Source organism: Tupaia chinensis, unplaced genomic scaffold, assembly GCF_000334495.1.
Source record: "Tupaia chinensis unplaced genomic scaffold, TupChi_1.0 Scaffold000294_2, whole genome shotgun sequence".
Lineage (NCBI taxonomy): Eukaryota > Metazoa > Chordata > Mammalia > Scandentia > Tupaiidae > Tupaia > Tupaia belangeri.
The window spans coordinates 53800-60535 of NW_006159780.1; the positions used below are offsets into that span (position 1 = coordinate 53800).

Genomic DNA, 6736 nt, shown 5'->3' on the forward strand with positions numbered 1-6736 from the left:
TTTTTGCTATAGGGCATGTGTGCTCGCTAGACAGACAGACAGACAGAGAGAGATAGAGAGACAGAAAGCAAGATATCACCCCCCTCCCCCAGGGGGGATGGCCATGCCACAATCCCTTCTCCATTCTCCTCTTGGGATCTTGGGCACACATGCACATGCACCCGGTGTGAGTTTTAAGCCACTGGGTCCGGGACGTGAACTGTGGTCCACTCTGTGGGAGTCCAGAGACATAGCCATTACACTAACTGCTGGTCCCTTCAGAATGTTTTTTAAGCACCAGATCTGGGGCTCAAATCATGAAGTCAACCAGGTAGGATCCAGTGCTTTAACCACTATACTCTACCTCCTGGCCCTGTTCATGTAATTTGAAGAATATTTTTCCAACTTTGTATGTAACATTTTGATCATATTTTATAATTTTCATAGAAACCTAGTAATGAAACTGTGGTTTGAAGGGACATGCCAATTGTAAAGCTCTTTGCTAAGACTTTTGCTTGCAATTTAAATATTATTTATTAAAGTAAAATGTGCAAGAATCTTAGGATCAGGTACTGATGTTGAGGGGTCAGGAGGACAGAGTATGGGCTTTCCCACTAGTGCCGTCACCTCCCTGCTCTGTCTGGCCAGGACCTAGGGATGATTCTACCTCTTCCCAGCTCACCTAAAGTTGCTGTGCGGATGTGTCGTTGCCACTCTGTGGTTCTGTGTATTCAGCCATGTTGGCCTGGGTTTTCGTCTCCAGGTGAGGCTCTGTGTGGTGAAGAGATCCCACCTGCAGTGACAAAGCCAGTGAGTAGACCAAAAGCGATTCCATACTTGAAACTTCTCTGACGTGTACCTCGTGTGTAAGAATGACTTAGCCCCCCAGCCCCCATTATAAATGCCCTGTTTATCTAACATGCATATGAATCGCATATAGCACCTTGGATAAGTGGTAGAGCCTGAGGATATTAAAAAGCAAGGCACTGACCAAGACTCACCTATGCTATAGGGCTGTGCATTCTCTCTGAGAGTCTCTGCACCAAAACCCTCATATTGCAGCATCATCCTGAGAAGGAAGCCACCTTCCCTAGACTGCCTTGCAAGATGGGGACCTTCCCTAGTCCTGCCTTGCAAGGACTAGGCTTTGTCGCAGGACTCTGACTTTTCCTAGAGACTTAGGTCCTGCTTTGTTAACCTCTCTTCTCTCTCCTCTCTAGTTAACTACGTTGTGCATGGTGTGCTTAATGTTAATTATATAAGCTAATCTATTATTATGTAGTTATGTAAGTAATATACACATGATCATTAGGATTTAGTTCCTGGCTGGATGCTTAATTATTAACTGCTCCACTTGCTGGAGTTAATATTATTAACTCTTAATATCTGTGCATGTTCTTAGAAATTGGGTTTTTGTTTTTACTCTAGCTGTGATTCTCACACCAGAACCTGCACCTCACCCATTGGCTGTGACTACCAATTTAAGTTTGTTTAAATCACAAACAAATAAAAGTCTGATATTGTGGAAAGATGGGAATTATCTGTAATAGATTTTACTCATGCTGGTGAGAGCCAGACAGCCAGCACGTGGCTATAAAGGTCTGTCCAGCATCTGTGTGGCTCTTGGGCTTTCCCTATCCGGGCCAGTTCATGGTCCTGCAGGGGCTCAGAGAGAAGAAATGCTCCCAGATGTTTGCTGTAATGCCCAAGACCTGCTTAGCTCTCTTAGGAACATCTTTCCCCTGGAGTCGGGGACCTCAGAGTCCTGAGACACCCTCTATCGTCAGGGCCTGTCAACTCCCCCCTTCTCCCACACTGTCTCTGGTATGTACAGTTGTTTTACATGCCTTTTTTTTTTTTTTTACACATTTTATTGATTCACTAAAGATCTTAATTAATTTAAAGAATTTCAATAGCGAACACAGCTGATATATACATATTTATGAACACATGTCTGACTTAAGGCATAAACTTCAGTGAGTAAAGTGAACATAGTATAAAGTAGCACCTTGGTGGGGCTATATAGCTTACTGCAGTCATTAAATAAGTATTAGTAGGTAATTTTAAATGCATTTTGTAATTTCAAAAAAATAGTTTTAGTTTTAATAGATTCAAATAAAAAAATTTAAGAGAAATTTGCTTAAAACTTAAAGCCAGGAAAAAGGTTAGGATTCAGTTCAAATAGTAGGTAGATGACCTTATCAACAGTTCAAGAGAAGACAAAAATCCTTAAATATGGAAATCAAAGCATTGAAGAAAATCAGTAATGTTTTAATCTAAAGTAAAAAATAAAATTATATTTCCTGGTTCAGACTTAGGTAATTAATCTCTTTTCTATTGAATTTGCAGTGTTACTGTGGTCTGATATTTCCATTTAAACTCTGGAAGTTAACATTCAACTCTGGACTTGTCCCTACCATTAGGCTGGCCATTCTCTTGATTCCTTGTACTCTTATTTCTGTGTGTTCGACTTTAGTTTTCCTGGTATAGTACTTCTTTCAGCAGTTGTTGGAGAGCTGGTCTGGTGTTGGTAAATTCTTTCAGCGTTTGTTTAACTGAGAATGTTTTTGTCTTTTTTTTTTTTCCCATATGAAAGATAATCTTGCTGGGTATAGTAATCTTGGTTGAAATTGTTTTTCACTTAACACTTTGAATATATTTTCCCATTCTTTCCTTGCTTGCATTGTTTCCAATAAGAGATCTCATGTTAGCGTTATAGGATATCCTTTGAAAGTAACATGATGTTTCTCTCTTGCCAATTTTAGTATCTAGTCTCTGTCTGTGGTTTTGGTCAATCTGGCTATGATGTACCTTGGAGAAGATCTTCTTGGGTTGATTCTATGTGGGTTCCTTTGTATTTCTTGGGTCTAGATATTTGAGTGCCTCTCTAGGTTTGGAAAGTTTTCTTCCAGGATTTCATGGAATAGGTTTCTTTACCTTCTGGGATACCAATAATCCATGTTTGGGCATTTAATGGTGTCTAGTATTACTCATATGTTATTCTCATTTTTGGAGTTTATTTTCTCAAACTTTTTGGTGAATTTTTCTAGGCCAGTGGTTCTGTCTTCTACATATGAGATTCAATCTTTTGCATGATATAATCTGCTTTTGGTATTTTCAAGGGAAGTTTTTATGATGTGTAGCTCCTCTTTCAGATCGTGCAAGAACTTCCTCATCTCCTGGAACTCAGTGTCTCTTTTCCTGCGTCTTCTGGAATTCGTTGTCTCTATTCTCTTGCATCCCTGTTAGCTTTGTCACTATGAACATTTTAAGTTCTTTATCTGACATTTCCATGAGTTCCCTTGTATTCTTTGTGGAGGAAGAGGAGTTATTCTTTTCCATTAGAGATGAGATATTTTCTTGATTTTTCATATTTCTTATGCTTCTGTGGTGGCTTATGGTCATCTGATGGCTTATACATTTTTTTTCCTATTTTTTGGAGTTAAATCTGAGCATTCAGAGGAATGCAGAAGGAGGTGACCTGTAGTCTGTAAACCGTACCAATTTTTTCCCTTTGCACAGCTGATTCAATGAAAACTGAGGATTAATCTGACCCTAAAATTATTCAGATATTTGGCTACTGAATGCCTAAACATGTCTAGATATTCAGTGTGTGGAGGCTGAGCAGACAAGTGAGAAAGGTAAAAAGAAAAGAAAAAGGAATAAAAATGACCAAAGAAGAGATAAAGACAGACAAAGACAATAAGAAAAGGAGAAGAAAATATTTTCTGTCAAAAATGAAAACCACATGCCATGCTAATGGGGCCACTCAGAACTCAAATATAGATGGCTGCTGATTGGTTTACCCTATGGAGGGCAGGGAGAAAAGTAAGAATTAGAAAGACAAAAGAGCAGCAGAGAGCTAAATTTAAAAATTAAAAAAAAAATTAAAAATAGAGAGAGAGAGATGGAAAGAGAGACAATAAGTAGGGTACTTTAACCTGGCTCCTGGCTAGACCTGGGGAGCAGGAGGGTGAAGTCTGGGTAGAGGGTCTTTAGTGGTCGAAATCTCTAAACCTGGTTTTCTATGAGCATTTCAGCCAGCTGCTGTCCTCAGAAAGGACACGTCTTATCTCAATTGAGTTTCTGGGTCTACTCTTGCTACCTTTGCCACAAATAGGGCTCCTAAAATGGAAGTGAATATAAAACATCTGCAATTGCACTACCCTGAATTTTTAAAAAAATTTCTTGATCGCCAGAGGGCATGTTTGCTTACTAGAGAGAGACAGAGAGGGAAAACAATCTCTTCTCCATTTCTTCATCCTGTTGGGATTTTGGGCATGTACACACACATACTCAGCATAATTTTCAAGCTGTTGGAATTTGTTTTAAACAACAAATTCTGGGGTTGGCCATGTGGATCTGGCTCTGTTAACCACCAGACCATGGGGTTGGCTCCTAAATTACTTTTTAAAAATAAGGGTAGTGAATCTCTGGTTAAGTACTGCCCATCTTCTGAGGATTTACTTTAAAGAAAGTCAGTGTAAGAATATAATAATCTGAACTCAGAGCTAACCATCTGTGTGTTATCTCACTTAGTAACAAACCTGCGAGATCACTATCGTCATCACTCTTTTGATGAGGAAGTAGGAGCCTCCAAAGGCTGTTTTACTGCACCCTTCTCTCCCGCTTGGTCCCCACTCATAGTTGACACTTCCAGGATTTTCTTACCCATCCATGCAGGTGACCCATCCATGCAAGGTGGGATTGGGTCAGAGCATGGGCAACTGTGAAGGACACACCCCTGGTCTGCTGGAGTTCCTGTAGCTGCTTTCATCTGTGACACCCACACAGCATTTATAGACCTGCTCAGGCTGAGGGGTGTGCAGAGCTGGGCAGTAGCTCTGTGCGGGGCTGGGAAGGTCTTTTAGCATAGGGTAAGGGAACTAAGAGGGTTCAAAGGGAGACCTTTGAGGGAGAAGGGATCCAGCTGGGGAGCAGGAGATGCCTCTTGAGGGTTGGGAGTCCCTTTCTGAGTATTTTTCCTGGATTTGGTGGATCCCATCCAAAGGGGTGGGTCAGTTTCTGTTTGTGCCAAAACACTGGCCTGGTCCTGCTGGTCCCTTTCCAGCTACTCTGGTGTCCTGAGTCTGCGACTGTCCTGGAGGAGCAGCGTGGGAGTGTTTGGCTCTCACTAGAAAAGCTCCTGGTTCATCCACCCCAGCCAGAGCCTCCATTTGAAATTCTCACTTTCTTTTCCTAAATTACCTCTATTTCTTTTCTTTTCTTTTTTTCTTTTGTTCTTTTGTCATTATTATGAACATGCTGTTTGCCATAGAAAAAAGACATCCCGGCTGAGAGTTCTGCAGGATGTGGTACACACACTCTTCTTTTTTCTTTTTTTTATTTTTGGAGAGTTTTTTTTTTGTTTGTTTGTTTTTGTTTTTGTTTTTTTTTTGCTATAGGGCACGTGTGCTCTCGTCATTGTCAGAAAGACAGAGGGAGACAGAGAGACAGAAAGCGAGAAATCACCACCCAGGGGGGATGGCCACGCCGTAATCCCTTCTCCTCCATTCTCCTCTCAGGATCTTGGGCATGCACGCACACATGCCCGGCGTGAGTTTAAGCCGTCGGGTCCAGGACTCGAACTGTGGTCGACTACGTGGGAGTCCAGCGATACAGCCATTACACTAACTGCTGGTCCCACACATTCTTCTAAGACTTGCTTCTAATGTATGTTCTTATTGGTTTCCTATAATAGCAATAATTGTACTACTATCTTGATTTTACAGAAGAAGAAACTGAGACGTGAGTAGGTCATGTGACTTCTCCACAAGTTCATAATTAGCATGTAGTGTTCAAATCTCCCTTTAATCTTGCTTCTCAGAGAGGACCATTTTGGTGTTTTATTTATTATTTATTTATTCATTTCTTTATTACAATTTGACCAGAGAGGGGCAGAGAGAGAAAGAGAGAGAGAGAAAGAGAGAGAGAAAGCAAGCCGTGAGGTCCGAGACTCGAACCACAGTCATCCATGTGGGAATCCAGTGCCTTTAACCATCATGCCACCTGCCAGCCCCCCATTTTGGAATTTTTATCTCTGTCTGTCTGTCTTTATCCTTTATCCATCTCTCTATTATATATCTCTATCTTTTATCTATCCATCATCTATCTTATATCTATCAATCTATTTCTATTAATCTATTTTCTGTCATCTCTCTATATCTCTCTAGCCTCATAATAAAATTATATTTTATTTATAACGTGATTTTCTCAAGTGATGATGTAATATTAATAATTAAAAATTATTTTAAACATTAAAAATATGCATATATTCATTGCATGGATAAGCACGATTTATTGAGAAACCTCATAGTGGAATTTATCGATTGTTGCTTGTTCTTCTTGCTGGTCCTGTTGGCGAGTCTGGGACAAGGGCTGTGGTGGAGAATTGCCCAGCCCCTCCCACTGCCCCTTCTTATTCCCATGTCTCACCCTGACTAGGACAACTGGAGCAGGAGGGAGCACTGGACCCATGCTGGAGGTGACTCACAAAATGGATAATAGAAAAAAAAAAAAGACAAGCATCGACAGTCTGATCTTTGCTCTGGGAATTCAATTAGGCAGAAGGAAACGGAGCCGGGTGTGGGGAAAACAGGCTGCGGGTTTCGGTTTACTGAGGGTCCAGTAGCAACCTACAGGAAGATCTAGAGTTACACAGGAAGGAGCAGGCAGGGTGGCCTCGTAGGGCACCCAGGAAAGAGCAGCTCTTGCCTGATGGCTTTTCAGTGTCTTCCAGCTCCTTGGCATCCTTGAA

At 41.1% G+C, this 6736-nt stretch overlaps 1 pseudogene; it reads right to left on the reverse strand.

Annotated features, from left to right (window-relative positions):
- Positions 1-4624, reverse strand: part of LOC102475221 (PEST proteolytic signal-containing nuclear protein-like) — a 6487-nt pseudogene extending 1863 nt beyond the window's left edge.
- Positions 4625-6736: the final 2112 nt, after the last annotated feature.